This window comes from Hyaena hyaena, unplaced genomic scaffold (genome assembly GCF_003009895.1).
Source record: "Hyaena hyaena isolate Hyena2069 unplaced genomic scaffold, ASM300989v1 scaffold_23, whole genome shotgun sequence".
Lineage (NCBI taxonomy): Eukaryota > Metazoa > Chordata > Mammalia > Carnivora > Hyaenidae > Hyaena > Hyaena hyaena.
Genome location: NW_024080655.1, coordinates 3,348,299 through 3,363,267, shown reverse-complemented (window position 1 = coordinate 3,363,267; position 14,969 = coordinate 3,348,299). Strand labels below are relative to the sequence as shown.

The window sequence follows — 14,969 nt, the reverse complement described above, 5'->3', positions numbered from 1 at the left end:
CTTGGTGGTGAGAGCAGGTCCCCTGAATCACAGGCTGTTGTCCATACCAAAGAAATCGTGCTGGTTATTGCTTTTCGTAAAGATCGGGTCTGATCACTGCCTGGGTGGGGCTCCTTGGCAAGGTAAGAAGCCAGCTGTAAATGGGAGCCTCGGATCTGTCTGGAAAGCTCGTGAGAACCTACCCAGAGACTTTAGCTAATGACAGGTGGCCTCTGGCCACTTTTCACAGCTCTCTGTGATGCAGAAGTTAACAAAAGCAAAGTTGCTTCCACCGAGGCAAATGTCTCAGGGTTTTCCCAGTACTGAATTAGGGATGGGTTAGAGGAGGTATTTGGATGCCTCCCTGGGGTTCTGGCTGCTGTTTCTGAGAAGCTACCAGTCCCCATAAGATAAGATCAGTCCCCACCCCCCCTCCCCCAGCCCCTCGCTGGGAGGCTTGAGTTCTGGAGATTAACTCACTGTGGGACCTCAGCTCAGTCGCTTGGCCTCTCTGGACCTTGAGACTTGCCTCTGTATTGGTTTCCTAGGCTGCTGTAACAAATTACTTACAAACTGAGCGCCTTGGAACAACAGAAATATAATCTGTTACATTTCTGGAGACCAGAAATCTGAAATCAAAGCACCGGCAGGGCCACCCTCCCGGCCCCAGGCTCTAGGGAAGACTCACTTCCTGCCTCTTCCGGCTTCAAGCACTTGCTGGCCATTTGGGGTCCCCCCTCCCCCCCCCCCGCCCCACACACCGTCTTCACATGGCCACCTTCCTTCTGTGTCTATTTTCCTGTGTGTTCTCTCCTCTTATAAGGATGCGATCCTTGGATGTAGGGACTTCTTCCTACCTGCCAAGACCCTTTCTGCAAATAAGGCCACAGTCCGAGGTCCCGATGAAGATCATGAATTTTGAGGGGACGGTGTTCAACCCAGCACACCTCCCTCCTTTAAAGGGCTGTTGTACGTTATGAAGTTCGACTTAGGTCGTTCGTAAGCAATGATTAAGTGCCTGTTGGATGTAGAGCGCTTATCTCATTTCAAGGAAAGTAGGACGCTGTTCTGGGTTTGCCTGCCTCGTTCCTAGCACGCCTGAGTCCGTTAAACTTGCACTAGGCCTGCTCAGGGGTCTGGGGTGGGTTTCCAAGATCCGGAGTTTTTCCCAGGACGTGTAGCTGCTTAACCACCCCTGCGGTGTTCCCCGTGACACACCCTTAGACCTGCTCGGGTGTCCATGGAAATGTGTCCAAGCTGTTCCTTTCATGCACCTCATCCCACTATAAAAATCTGTCTAACTTGTGTTGAGGCCGGAAGAACACGTCCTGGCCCCACCGAGTCTCCATCCAACATGCCCAGAACATTGGCCACATCGTCTAAGGGGTCTTTGGCAGATCTAAGTGGCTTCGGGAGGCCAGTCCCTTCCACACTTCCAGAGTGACAGGAAGCGTGTGCGCCCCCAGCAGCATGTGATGGGCCAGATGATTTGGGGTGGGACTCTTGTGAGCCCGCAGGCTTTTCATGTTAATGGTTTTATAGTGATTAAATGAGTATCTGATAAAATATACTTAACACATCACACCCGTGGTCTTAAGCTAGCATTACTTAAGACAAGGATAGGTTTTAAAAAAAATGAGTTGGGGGGCGCCTGGGTGGCTCAGTTGGTTAAGCATCCGACTTTGGCTCAAGTCATGATCTCATGGCTTTTGAGTTCAAGCCCCGCATCAGACTCTGTGCTGACAGCACAGAGCCTGGAGCCTTGCTTCTGCTTCTGTATCTCTTTGTCTCTCTGCCCCTCCCCTGTCTCTCTGTCTCTTTGTCTCAAAAATAAACATTAAAATTTTTTAAAAAATGAGTTGGGAGGGCGCCCGGTGGCTCAGTTGGTGGAGCGTCTGACCCTTGATTTTGGCCCAGGTCATGATCCCAGGGTCATAAGATCGAGCCCCATGTTGGGCTCCATGCTGAGTGTGGAGCCTGCTTAAGATTCTCTCTCTCTCCCTCTTTTTCTGTCTCTTTCTCTGCCCCTCTCCCTCATTTGCACATGCTCTCTCTCTTGCTCTCTCTCTCAAAATAAAATGAATTAAAAAAGTGGTTTAAGTCATTTGAAAGAATAAGATTCAGTAGCGAATAGCTCAGGTGGGATATAGACTAAGGAGGAATGAGATGGTCATATGCAAGGGGATATAGTAAATATTGTGAGTATCCCGAGGGCATCATCGGAATGACTCATGCTCGGGACACAGTCAAGTGGATTCAAGTGTTGGGCATTCGCACCTGTTTGGGTGTCGGCTGCGCCACCTACTGGCCTGGGAGCCATAGACCAGTCACTCGGTGCCCTGGGGCATCAGTTTCCCTTTCTGTAAATTGAGGCTGGTGGGGTCCCTGGGGCACAGAGGGGAGCATGCAGTGGTGTGCGGAGCCGTGGTGCCAAGGGACAGCTGATGGGGCCTGGATGTGGCTGTTAAATCGAGGGTGCCTCCATGGGGGTCCACATTGGAAGACCCAGACTCTGGAGCTGGAGAGGTCCTCTAGATGCTTGACCCTGGGTCGTGTTCCCAGGAGGCAGCCTCCTGAAGGTCCGAAGCGGGAATAGGGCCCAGGGGAGAACTGTTCTTTAGGTTTCATGTAAACAATTCAGGAAGCTTTGTTTGGAATTTTGGTTTTTAAGCTCTCACTATGTGCCAGGTGCTTTGCTTGAATTTTTATTGCTCCTGCAAAAAAACCTCCAAAAAAAAAAAAAAACAAAACATGAGAAAAGCAACATTATTTCCATTTTACAGATGAGGGTACTGAGGCTCAGAGGGGTGAAGTAAATTGACCAAGGTCGTACAGTTAGAAGAGGCAGAAGGGAGCACTGGAAACCTCCACTCCCTGCTCCTCCTGCCCTAGGGTTGGGTGTTCCTGAACTGGATCCAGAGAAAAGCTGTGATGGTGGGCAGACCCCGGATAGGAGAGGAGACTGAAAACTGACCCGAAAACCCTACACCTTTTTATATATAAGGATCGCCAAGGCAACAGCAGCCCACAGGCTTCCTGTTCATTTCACCTGTCCTTCTAGAAAGGGGATGCTGTGGATCATTGCCTGGTCTGAGGCTTTCACATTTTTCTGCAGCATAGAAGCAGGGGAAATTGTCCAAATACATCCTCTGGGGACCGCGGGGGGGGGGTTGGGGAGGGTGCAGTCTCGCGGGATTAAAAAGCAATTTGAACATGAAATTACTCCCCGGGGCCTGGCAGCTACACAGGGATGGGGATATAACGTTTCTTGGAAATGGATATTCTCACTTCTCAACGGATCTGAGTTTGCGGACAGTCTTCTGGATTATATCTTTGTAATTTTCTAGTTAGTGATCATTGTAATTGCCCTTCTTCCTACAAGACGTGCATTTCCACATGGGCTTTCACTGGAAAACAGGCCTGAGTTAGTTTGGCATTCAGAGCTATCGTGGTACGTCTTTCTTGAACTTCATACCTTAACTGCTTCTCAGGCTGACCCCCTATGCTGGCAAGAGACTGGTCATAATAAGAGCTGGCGCTAATCACATGGCAATGGCCGTGTAGCAGGCCTTGTTCTCAGCATGTCACATGTTCATTTATCCTCAGATATTTAATCCATAACACAACCCTTTAAGGCAGGTACAATTAGTTTCATTATACAAATGAGGCACAGAGATGTTAGGTGACTTGCCCAAGGTCACACAGCTCAGCTGTGGTATAAGCAGGATTTGAACCAGATCTATCTTCTTTTTTTTAATGTTTGTTTATTTATTTATTTTGAGAGAGAGAGAGAACATGAGAGAGAAGAGAGAGAGAGGGAGAGAGAGAATCCCAAGCAGGCCCCACACTAACAGATGCGGGGCTCGATCTCACAAAGCATGAAATCATGACCTGATCAAGAGTCAGACATGCAACCGAGACGCCCCTAGACCTACCTTCTTAACACTATGCGATGCTGAGTTTCCCTTGAGTTCTTCTGACACATACTCAGCATAACCCTGAGCAGACATCTATCACTGAGTTTATAACACTGAGAATACTTATTTATTTTCTCATTCATCTTCACGTCCAATTCTTTGAAACTGGGGGCAAAAGTCTATTCAGTTCTATATTCCCAGAACCCAGTGCGGCAACTGGCACATAAAGAGTGTCTGATAATGGGGCGCCTGGGTGGCTCTGTCGGTTAAGCATCAGTCAGACTCTTGGTTTCGGCTCCAGTTATGATCTCACGATTCGTGGGTTCGAGCCCCGCTTCGGGCTCTGTGCTGACAGCTCAGAGCCTGGAGCTGCTTCAGATTCTGTGTCTCCCTCTCTGCCCCTCCCTGCTCATGCTCTGTCTCTCTCTCTCTCTCTCAAAAATAAACAAACATTAAAATTTTTTAAAAAAGGTGATAATTTGTTTTGGTAACAAAAGGATCTGAGCATAGAGTTTGCTCTCAAGGAAATTCATATCAATGGATGCCAAGAAATAAGAATGAAGCCATTTGAGAAGCAAAAAGCCCCAGGACCATAGATGCGGCTGGTTGGTGAGATGGGGAGCAGAATGACCCCACTTCTTGCTCAGTATTGAACACTGGGGTGCAGCCAAGGCGGATTCGTGGATCTGGAGTGGGTTGGTGCTTGGTGCTTATCTCGAGATGCGGCAGGTCTGGCACCCGCCAGCTGTCCTGAACAAGGGTAACAGCATGCTTGTGGGGAGGCGATGTGGTATTGTGGTAAGAGCAGCCAGGGCTTGAAATCTGGCTGCACTTTACATGTCTTTAAGCCTCAGGCTTCTCTTCTGTAAAATGGGTTCTTTATGAGGAATAAAGGAGATGAACAGCGAAAACTGCACAGCACAGTAACTGGCCTGAGAATCCTCCATAAACAAATGTCTGCTTAGAATGGTTGCACTGTCAAAATCACCGTCCCGACTAGCACCTGCTGGGCCTCACACAGCCTGCCAAGGCTCCGCTCTATAAGGGGAAACTGAGGCTGAGAGCACACAAGTGATTGCTTTGAGTCCCAGAATTAGAAGGGATAGAAGACCCAGGTTCCCGACTCATTATCCAGCGCTTCACTCTATATCACGCCTTTTATCATTGGGATTTTTAAAGCACTAAAAGAAATTATTTTAAGGAATTTTATTGAGGTGAAATTCATGTAACATTAAATGAACCATTTTATTTTTTTAATGATTTCATTTTTAAGTACTCCCTACACCCAACATGGTGCTCAAAATTACTACCCCGAGATTGAGAGTCACACGCTTTACTGACTGAGCCAGCCAAGCACCCCTAAAATGGACCGTTCTAAAGCGAAGGAATCGGTGCCATTCAGCTCGTTCCCAGTGTGTGCAGCCACCTGTCTGGTTCACAAAACGTCCATCATTCCAAAGTCAGACCTCTCACCCGGTAAAACAGTCGGCCTCTCCTCTCCCCCAGCTCGTCGGTCCATCTGCCTTCTCCCTCCAAGCATCGACCTATCCGGGGTATTTCATATAATGGAATCATACGGGGTGCCTGGCTGGCCCAGTCAGTAGAGCGTGTGGCTCTTAATCGTGGGGTCGTGAGCTCAAGCCCTGTGTTTGTCATGGAGCCTACTTTAAATTTTTAAAAATTTTTTTTAAAAAGGTGGAAAAGTAATCGGTAAATACCTATCCCATCCTTAAAAAATAACAAGACATCTGTTCTACAAACGCAGTTAAAATGCCTCCCCTTGCAGAGTCGGTAGTTGGAGTCTGAGCCACACACACATACACACACACACACACACACACACGTGTGTGTGTCTGTCTCTTCTCCCTTGGTAGCTGCTGCTTTTCCACGGGCTACTGTCCCACTGGGAGATTGTGTGTCTGTTGACGTTTATTGACATAATATGATGTTTTGGTTTTTTAACTGCCTCCATTAGGCACTCAGCACCATTCAGAGGATGTGCGAAGAGAGAGGGGCAGACACACTCTACGGTTAGCCTTGGAGATAGAATCCGAAGTACAAGCACAATTGGCCTTCTGGGGATAAACTCCTGCATGGCATGCACCATATTTTATGCTTTTTATAAATCTTATTTAGTTTTTATAACTTTTTAAAATGTTTATTTATTTGGGGGGAGCAGTGGGGCAGAGAGACAGGGCAACAGAGGATCCAAAGCAGGCTCTGTGCTGACAGTAGAGAGCCTGACGCGGGGCTCAAACCCACGAACCGTGAGATCATGACCTGAGCCAAAGTCAGACGCTTAACTGATTGAGCCACCCAAGCCGCCCATATTTTATGCTTTTTAAAAGACTCTTCCTTGGGGCTCCCTGGGTGGCTTGGTCGGTTAAGTGTCCAACTCTTGGTTCTGTCTCTGGCTCTGTGATCTCACAGTTCATGGATCAAGCCCTGGATCTGGATCTGTGTTGACAGCGTGGAGCCTGCTTAGGATTATCTCTCTCTCCCTCTCTCTCTGCGCCTTCCCCACTGGCTTTCTCTTTCTCTCTCAAAAATAAATGAACTTAAAACACACACACACACACACACACACACACACATTTCCTTTAGCTCAGAGTGAAGTTGGGGATCTGCAAATATGTTGCCGTCTGCCTCCTGCCCGAGGCTGTGCCTGGAGACTGGTCCGCTGCTTGCCCATATTTATCCAAACAAGCATCGAAGGTCTCCACCAGGCAGGCCTCCAGGCTGGGGCGTCTTCTGTCCTCTGTGACCAGGCAGGCCTCACCAGCACTTCCCTGAAGATGCAGCCACTTCCTGGCTGGGTGACCTTAGACAAGTGGCTTCATCTCTCTGGGCCTCAATTCCTCCAGGAGGTAACGGTAACCACGGAATGCACTGCAGCTTGTGACAGGCTTCGCCAGATGCCCAGCTCCTTTTGGGGGCGGGACGGCTCTGTGATTATTGTTACGACGCCCTTCTCTTCGTCCCTGGACACTTTGTTTCTGATGTACAGTAAAAGCTGCTGGCTTTTAAGGAAGGGCTCCTCAGGAAAAAAAAAAAAAAAAAAGGAAGCGCTCCTCAGCTCTCATGGAAGACAGTCCAGTGGAGACGATGAACGTGCAGATGACATAGAGGACGTATCACGTGCTGCTGGAACCCAGGGTGGGGACTGATGGGGGGTGTGGACCCGTCTTCACAGAGAGAGACTCCCTGATCTGGGTCCTGCGGGTGGAGAGCAGGAAGTGTGTGTGTAAGGCGGAACCTGATATGACATAAAGCTGAAGGTGATCGTAAGTTAGGGTTGGAAGTTAGGGTCTGTCTTCGGTGGAGGAGTAGATGTTACTTTGACCTTTGTTCCCCCCCGCCCTTCAGAACGAGCCAGTCCCAGGCCACAGAAGGAACTCCCAGAAGGAGGTGCCATGGGGACCATGGAGCTCAGCAGGGGACAGGATGACTTCTCGGGTGGGCTGCCCACCAAACCCAGCCATTCTGGGAAGTCAGGCGGCATTATCACTGGGCATGGGCTGGGTTCATAAAATAGCTTCCTGGGGCTGGAGGAGAGGCTGATAGATCTGAGGGAGGGAGAGGGGATGTGCAGGCGGCCCCCAGCCTGCTGACGGGGCTGCTCCGGGCACCTTGGGGCCTCTGAGGTTCCTGGGAATCCCAGAACCGGTCAGCACACACACAGCACACAAGTGACAGAGATAAATCCTCTGTGTGTGTGAGGTAATCAGTGAGATGATAGAGCCCGGCTGAGCTGCCGAGCAGCCCCCCGGCGCTAGGCCTGTCCCCTCTGACGCCCCTATACCCTGCACATCCCGGCAGCCTCAGTCCCCTGTGCTCAGGTCCCTTACTGTCTCAGAGTGGCCCCAAGGTTCGGCCCAGGTTTTATCCAGCCCCTCCCATCGGCTCCTGGCTTCGGTGGCCTGGTGCTTTCTTCTTCGGCAAGATGGGGCTCGGGCAGGCTGTCTCCAGAGAGGCCAGCTGCATGCCCTTTGGGCAGGGACCCATGGCCATGACTTGGGGGCCTACACAAAGAAAGAGGCTGCACTTGGGCTGGATGTGGGCGCTTTTCCCGTCTTGTCTGCTTAGGACCCCTTGGGTGATCACGGGCGCTCACGTAAGCTCCCTGAGCCTCAGTTTCCACGGGGTAATATGGGGGGCAAAACAACATGCTTGTCTGTGTGGGGCTGCCCCAGGGCTCAACATCCAGGGGTCAGGAGCCCAGGGGGAGTAAACTGGAGACAGGTTTAGTTTCTCACATCCTGGACAGGCTGCCAGAGGGTCCTTGAACTTTCTACACGGTAGGCACTGCTGGGAGAAAAGACCTCTAAGAACTAGCTTTGCACCTTTTCTTGCTATGTGACCTTGAACAAGACACTGGGTCTCTCTGAAGGAGGCTAAACCTGGGGCTTGTACAACTGCCCCCAGCCCAGGCCATATGGCATACATGACAAATGTACCTCAAATGTTGTTATTTTGACCTTTTTCTTTTTTTTTTGCAAAATGTGCAAAACATGGCACTGAGGAGCCCTGGAAGGAGCGTGTGGGTGAGGGCCTGGAGGCCACTGGCGGGCCACCATGCAGGGCCTCGCTGGGCAGAGCTGTCCTGGGCCCTCAGGATGCGTCAGCCCAGCTCCGCACACCTGGGGCGCACACACAGCCCTGAGCTGGAGAAAAGTCTGAGCAGAGCAGAGGCTGAGATGGGAAAAGAGGAATCAAGGGCTCAGAGACCCTGGGAACGGGGTCTTGGAGACAGATCCTTCAGAGATCATCAAACTTTATAAAGCAGCAAAACCACTTTTTCAAAGGAAACCCAAAATAGGAAACAGACAAAAGCAAAAAAAAAAAAAAAAAATTAAAAAATTAAAAAAAAGAGTCCTGGGGCGGTTTAATTCTTCTTTGTGTCGTGGAAAATGCCTCATTGTTTGTGGCACCTCAGCAGAGCACCGGGGGACGGTCCCAGACTTCATTTCCTTTACCAATAAAATTTTTTCTTAAGAAGTCAGGACTGACATCTGCATCTGGTTGATGGCCTCTTCCTGTCGGGGCGTGAGGATCCCATCCCAGTATTTCACGGAATGAGGACCTGCCCCTTTCTCGCGCAGGACAGGACAGGAGGGGCGGGGCTTTACACGGAGGTCGCCGGCTTCGTGAAAACTTCCTGCCTTGTCTTGAGTCTGCAGATCTGAAATCCATGGCGGGATAGCGGCAGTGGAAGCCCCTTCTGGGGGGTCTCCAGTCACAGGGTTTGACAAGCGACGACTTGTTCCAGCACCCCCTTTTACGGGGGGGGGGCAGGGTTTCTGGGCCCCTGGCCAGGATGCACCTTCTACCCTGACACATGAACTGGGCACGGACCAGGGTGAGCCAAGGCCCGGGAGCAGCCCTCCTGTCCCCTCGATGCCCTCCTCAACCCGCCTCAGGTCTGAAATCGAGCCCCCGGAACAAACCCATCCCCATTTCCCAAACCCATCCCCATTTGTGGATGAAGGCGTGGAGATCACAGAGGCTTAATTCCCCCAGCAGTGCTGCCCACCCGCCCCTCCCCAGGGGCTGCTGGCATCGAGGGAGCACCCTCAAAACTAGGGGATGGGTCCCTCAGAACTAGGGGTGGGGTCCAGAGGGCGGCCCAGCTGAGGCATCACCTCTACTTGTCCTTGGTGTGCGTGTGTGTGCGTGTGAGTGAGTGAAAGGGGGTCTGGGTTGTTAAGGACTGATGGGAATCACTCCACACATATTCACTGAGCACCTACGTGATGCTGGAGATTGTTCTAGGCTTGGGGATGCTGGGGTGATGATTATAAATACCTACAAGATTGGTGGCAGAGCAGCATTGCAGAGGGAAAGGGGTGCAGCCGCTTCAGACCGAGTCATCAGGGAGGACTTCTTTTTGAGGAGGAGCCGTTGAGAGTGGAGCGTGAGAGCCCCCAGCCATGGGATGGGAGGAGGGGAGTGCACCGGGCAGAGGGGCCAGCAAAGGCACCCAGGTGGGAACAAGATGGTATGTTCCGGGACCGTCAAGGAGACTGGGGGCTGCAGCAGAGAAAACTAGGCTGGACTAGAGCAGGAATGGTAAATAGGATTTCCTATTAGTGCCGACTCCGCCCCGCGATAGCACCTGCTAAAGCTCTGGGCCCAGAGCATCCCGAGGTCCCTTCTGGATTGATCGGCAAGGAGTGCTGTAATTGATTAGTGATGTCTGCCATGGGCGAGACTGGGCAGGGTTTTGTGCGTGCCCTGCATTTGCCGGACTGAACTTGGCAGGAGACCACGCTGGGTGTGTTCGGGCTTGTATCTGTCATCCACATTTGTGTGTTTCCCCATCTTGTTCATCAGAGTTGAGTACGGTGAGTGCCCCTGGCACAGCCCAACACCAGAGAACAATAGTAGCTAATGTGCTGCACCGCCTTGAAGTTTATGCCAGGCCCTGGTGCTCACAACCCACGAGGTCTTCATAGAAACCCTGGGGATGGATCTTAAGTCCTTTGTCTTGATGTTGAGACCAAAGAACTCATTTATGGCCCTGCAGCCAGCAAGAGGCAGAGCCAGGACCAGACCCCATCTGACTGCAAGCCCCCCGTCCTTTCTGCGGTAACAGCTGCCTTCTCTGAGCAGGTAAGGGCCCCACACACATTTGGAGACTCTGCCCTGACAGAGAATCACTTGGGGACTGAGTCGATGAGGAATCGATGCTGACTGCCTGCTTCTCCTGTCCCTTCCTCCTCCCCCTGAGCCTGCTGTCTCCAGTGAATTCTACCTCCAAACCAAAGTGAGTGTGGATTTACTGGAAGGCTCTGGCTCCCAGGCTTCCTGCTGCCTGGGTATGGGGGGCAGGCAGCCCAGCCAGAGCCTGGCAGCCTCCCCTCCCCACAGCTGCCTGCTTCTCCCTCTCCGCCCATTTCTCCTCGGTTCTGTCCCTGTGCGGGAAGCATGAGAGTACCTGGGCTCCCGTCTGGGTGACGTTTGGGGCGCTGTCTGACGGGGCTACGTTAATGAAGGTTCCCCTCGCAGGGAGGTGTGAGGCCGGGCGGGCAGGGGTGGGGGCCTGCTTGGCAGCACTTCAAGGGGCACCTGGTGAACATCGCTGCCTCAGCATGCTAGAGAGGCAGCTAAGGGCATGTCCAATGTGGGGTGGAGGGTGGGGGGGAACGTCCTGGGTCTCTGCCCCAGCTCTGCTGTTTACCAGCATTGGGAGCTTGAGCGGGTCACATACCTTCTGTCTCTCACAGAGGAAAATGGGAATTGTAGTCCTTGTCGCCAAAATAACGCCACAAAACCAAAGACCCCAAGCTCAGTGGCTCAAAGCAATGCTTATTCTTATGTTCAAGAGCTGTGAGTCAACTGCACCTTGGCTGGGCTGGCCCCGTCTCCAGGCTCCGGGCTCTGGCTGCAGATTGGGTCTGAATCTGCCCCATGCGTCTCTCGCTTCCTCTTTGGAACCCCAGCTGCTGGGGCCTGTGGTCTTCCTCTCCGTGTGGTTATTCTGGGTCCCAGGCTAAAGGGGCAGTGGCTACTGAGCAGGGCCTAAGAGGGCCCTCCCGACCACGCAGGGACAGCCCCGCCTCTGTTCTTACATCCCATTGGCCAAAGCCGGTCGCACGGTCAGACCTAAAGTCAGGGGCAGGCAGCCCGTCAGTGCCCACAGCCTTGCGTGGCAGGGGTGTGGAGGGCTAATTCTCCGACAGGGGAGGGGAGGCTAGGGAGCTAACTCAGGCCACCGCCGGGGTTCGGAAGGACGCCCCTACCAACCACACTGCCAGGGGCCGTGCCAGGTGCTTCAGGTGCCGCATCTGCAGGGTGGCCCTTCCCTGACCCCCGTCTATTTCACAGTTGGGAAATGAGGCGCAGGAGCCCGAGGCTACCCGGGCCACTGACGCTGGGTCTGAACCCTTAGCCACTGCAGTCCAGGCGCTTCTCTGCTGTGGCTTCACTAATACCCAGCCGGGCAGCAGTGCCCAGAGGCACCAGCAGTCACTCCGGCTGTGGCTGGGAAGTCCGAGGCCAGAGAGGACCATCCCATAGCTGAGATCACCCGTCCGGGAAGCTAGAGCGTCCGCTTCTCCCCATGCTGAGTGTGCGTAGCCGCTCTTTTCAGCCTCGGACGTTTATTAGGTTAGGAGAGCAGAGAGCGCCAGCCTGCCGGTCAGGATATCCAAATTCTGTCCCTGGCTGGTGTGTGATGTGGGCAGTGCCCGCTGCCACAGACCCATAGTGAATGACAGGAAAGCCCGTTTCCCTCCCAGAGCCTGGCCCGTGCCGCCCTGCCCCTGCAGGAGACGCTATTTCTATACATCCTCCAGGACCAGGCCCTCCTGGGCCCTGACCCTGGCCTTCCTGCAGCCACGGCTCTGAGGCCAGGGAGAGCCTGGGGCCTGAGGCCCAGAGGATTTCCTGGCTCAGCCCCACCAGCCGGCCACAGAGCGTTCAGCGGGGCCCCGCACCCCAGCCTGGGGCCTCTATTTCCCGCTGATCGGGGCGGGCGTGGAGGTTGGCACCGATTTTGCTGAAAGGCGACTGGCCCCGTGTCCTGTGTTTATATCAGTCCTCACCCCTGCTCGCCTCCTCTGAGAAGCAAGAGAGGAGGGCCTGTGCCTGAGGGCAGAAAAGAGAAATCATTGGTCAGTTTCCCCAATTGTAGGATATTAAGCTGGACCAAGTTGAGGGGACTGAGGGAGGTTCACTGCGGGTGGAGAAGCCGCCGTCCTCCCTGGCCCTCTGTCCTCCCCCAAAACCCCAGGGCTGAGAAACAGGGCAGCCAATGTCTGCCTCTCATCCTTGCAGGGGGGAAGGGAGGAGGAAACTGACTGTTCTTTACTGACTTCCTTTCATGTGCCTGATACTCTATAGCAATAGTTATCATACTAATATGTATAATATAATGTGTCCTTGTTTGGCCTGTAATATCACTGGCAGAGCCCTGGCTGGGGGCTCGAGGCCTAGGCCTGGGTGCTGGCCCTGCCGCTAAAAGCACACTGCCCCCTTTCCCTGAGCCCCAGGTTTCCCCGTTTGCCGAGTGGCCTGGTTGATCTCTGACACCACTCGGGACCCTGCGAGTCCGCATGTGGGCCTGACAGTTAAGCAAACACCGCAGGCCTTTTCCTGTCTGGTAGCTTGTCCTGAGCCCCCATCCCTCAGTGTCGCCATAAGGCAGACTCTTCTCTCCAGTGGTTTGGGCCAGTCTTTCCAGAAGCAGGCGCTGGACAAGCCAACCCTTCAGGCTGCTGTTCTGTGCTCCTGTGTAGGGATTTGTACCCCATCAAGCGTCTTAGGGCTCACTGGAGACCTGGGAGGAGCTGGCAGTTATCAGGAGTGAGGTTAGGTGTCTGCACTTCCGGGAGTGGGGGCGGGGCTGCAGAGACCTGCTATGTTTCACGGCGCCCGCAGGGGTCCAGGGAGCTGGCTATGTGTGCGCTCGTGCGTGTGTGTGCGTGTGTGTTCGTGCATGTGTGTGTGTGTAGGGTTTTTTAAAACTGCTAATTGTCAGGGTAAAAATATTTTCACACGTTCGCGCTCCAGGAGAGCGTTATTACTGAGCGTACTGGCAGCCTCACTGAAGTCAAATGGCCACAGTCAACATGGAAATCCTAATTAATAGACGTGCATGCCGCTCTCGGGCATAGCAGCGGAAGTAATTATCATGATTTAATTGACTTTTCTCCCCTCTGTTATGCACTCTGCTTTTTCCATTTTCTTGAGCTGGGGAGGTGGTGGTGGTTTTTTTTAACCTTCTCTTCTCCCCCCCTCCCCCACCCCTTTATACACACGGCCTCTCACATCAGTGTTCTGTTCGTCAAATCCTATTACAGTAAATATTGTGACGCCACAAATCTTTATAGTACAGGAAAGTCCGGAGCCTGAGCCAATGGCTTACTTGTTATGAGGGTATCGATTTTGTAGAGGTGCATTCAGACCCAGCATAGGTGTCTGGAAGGAGAAGGCAAATCAATTTGCTCTCACGTCTGGTTTCAGCAAGTTCCCTGGGACTCCGTGGGACAGAGGGCCACTTGCACTTGCTGTCAGGAGACAGTCAGGGTTCCAGGAGATGCAAGGGGCAAAAGTGGGGCACCTCTGAGCTCCTGGAGCCAGAAGACCCTCTGTGGAGTTCTGTCTCTGTTCAGGATCCCGCCAGGTGGCTCATTGCTCTCTGCTCAGACTAGCATGGTCTGCTAATTTCTCTTGACCATGACCATCCAGTGAGGGGACCCCAGAGTCCTCATGAGTTTCAGTTCAGCTCCACGCAGTCAATTGGACATGCCTGCTGAACCTCCCCATGCAGCCTGAATGCTCCCCCCTGCACACACACACACCAGGCCATGCCTTACCCTCCAACGGTCAAGGGACGGGCTGGTCCTTCATGGTCCATTTGGCTGTGGCACATGGGCAAGGTCGTGAGGAGCTGTGGACAGAACCTTTTGCAGATAGACGCGACTGTGGGAGGGGCCAGCATAGCCCTGGAGAGCTAGAGTCTTGGTTTGGATCTTGGTTCGGCCACTTACTTGCTGTGCGTCTTTGGGCAAATTACTTAAACTTTCTGTGTCTTCTTATCCTCACCTATAGATGATAGCATTTACTCCGTAGGGTTGTTAGGAAAGATGAAGGACTTCAGCCTTGTGATGCACTCAATAACACATTAACCCAGTGGTAGGGTCAAGTGAAGGGGCGAGACAGCTCCCAATGTCTGGTATGCAAAGGAGAATAAGAGCACCCTAGAGTTATAGACAGTGAGGAGCCCAAGCTCTGATCTAGGTTAGCCCTCTAACCTGGGGAAACTGAAGCAGAGAAAGGAGATATAACTTTCTAAGGTCAAATAACTTTGACTAATGATGTTGGGCTATTCAGCACGGAGCTAAAATTAAGACCAAGATATTTCCTTAGGACTCACAGGGGATTATTAAGAGCACTTGACTTTTAATAAGAATATTACAGATAATAAAATAAGGTGGAAGAGAAGATGAACCTAGGTTGTTTTACTTCTTTCCTCTGTCCCCATGTGGGAATTCTGAGATAGGCTCATATTAAGGTTTTAACCTTTTGAAGCACATTACCTTCATTGATCGTCTTTTTCAGATGATTCCT

At 52.4% G+C, this 14,969-nt stretch overlaps 1 protein-coding gene across 2 annotated transcripts in view; it reads left to right on the top strand.

The window, feature by feature from the left end:
• The window catches only part of TSPAN18 (tetraspanin 18), a 167,781-nt gene that overhangs the window by 74,395 nt on the left and 78,417 nt on the right, over positions 1-14,969 (top strand). The window contains exon 3 of one of the 2 annotated variants that reach the window (XM_039226941.1): positions 10,423-10,508. The exons of the other annotated variant lie outside the window; for it this stretch is intronic. The gene's annotated coding sequence lies outside the window, so the exon portion shown is untranslated. The remainder of the gene's footprint in view (positions 1-10,422; positions 10,509-14,969) is intronic. 2 annotated transcript variants of the gene reach the window in all.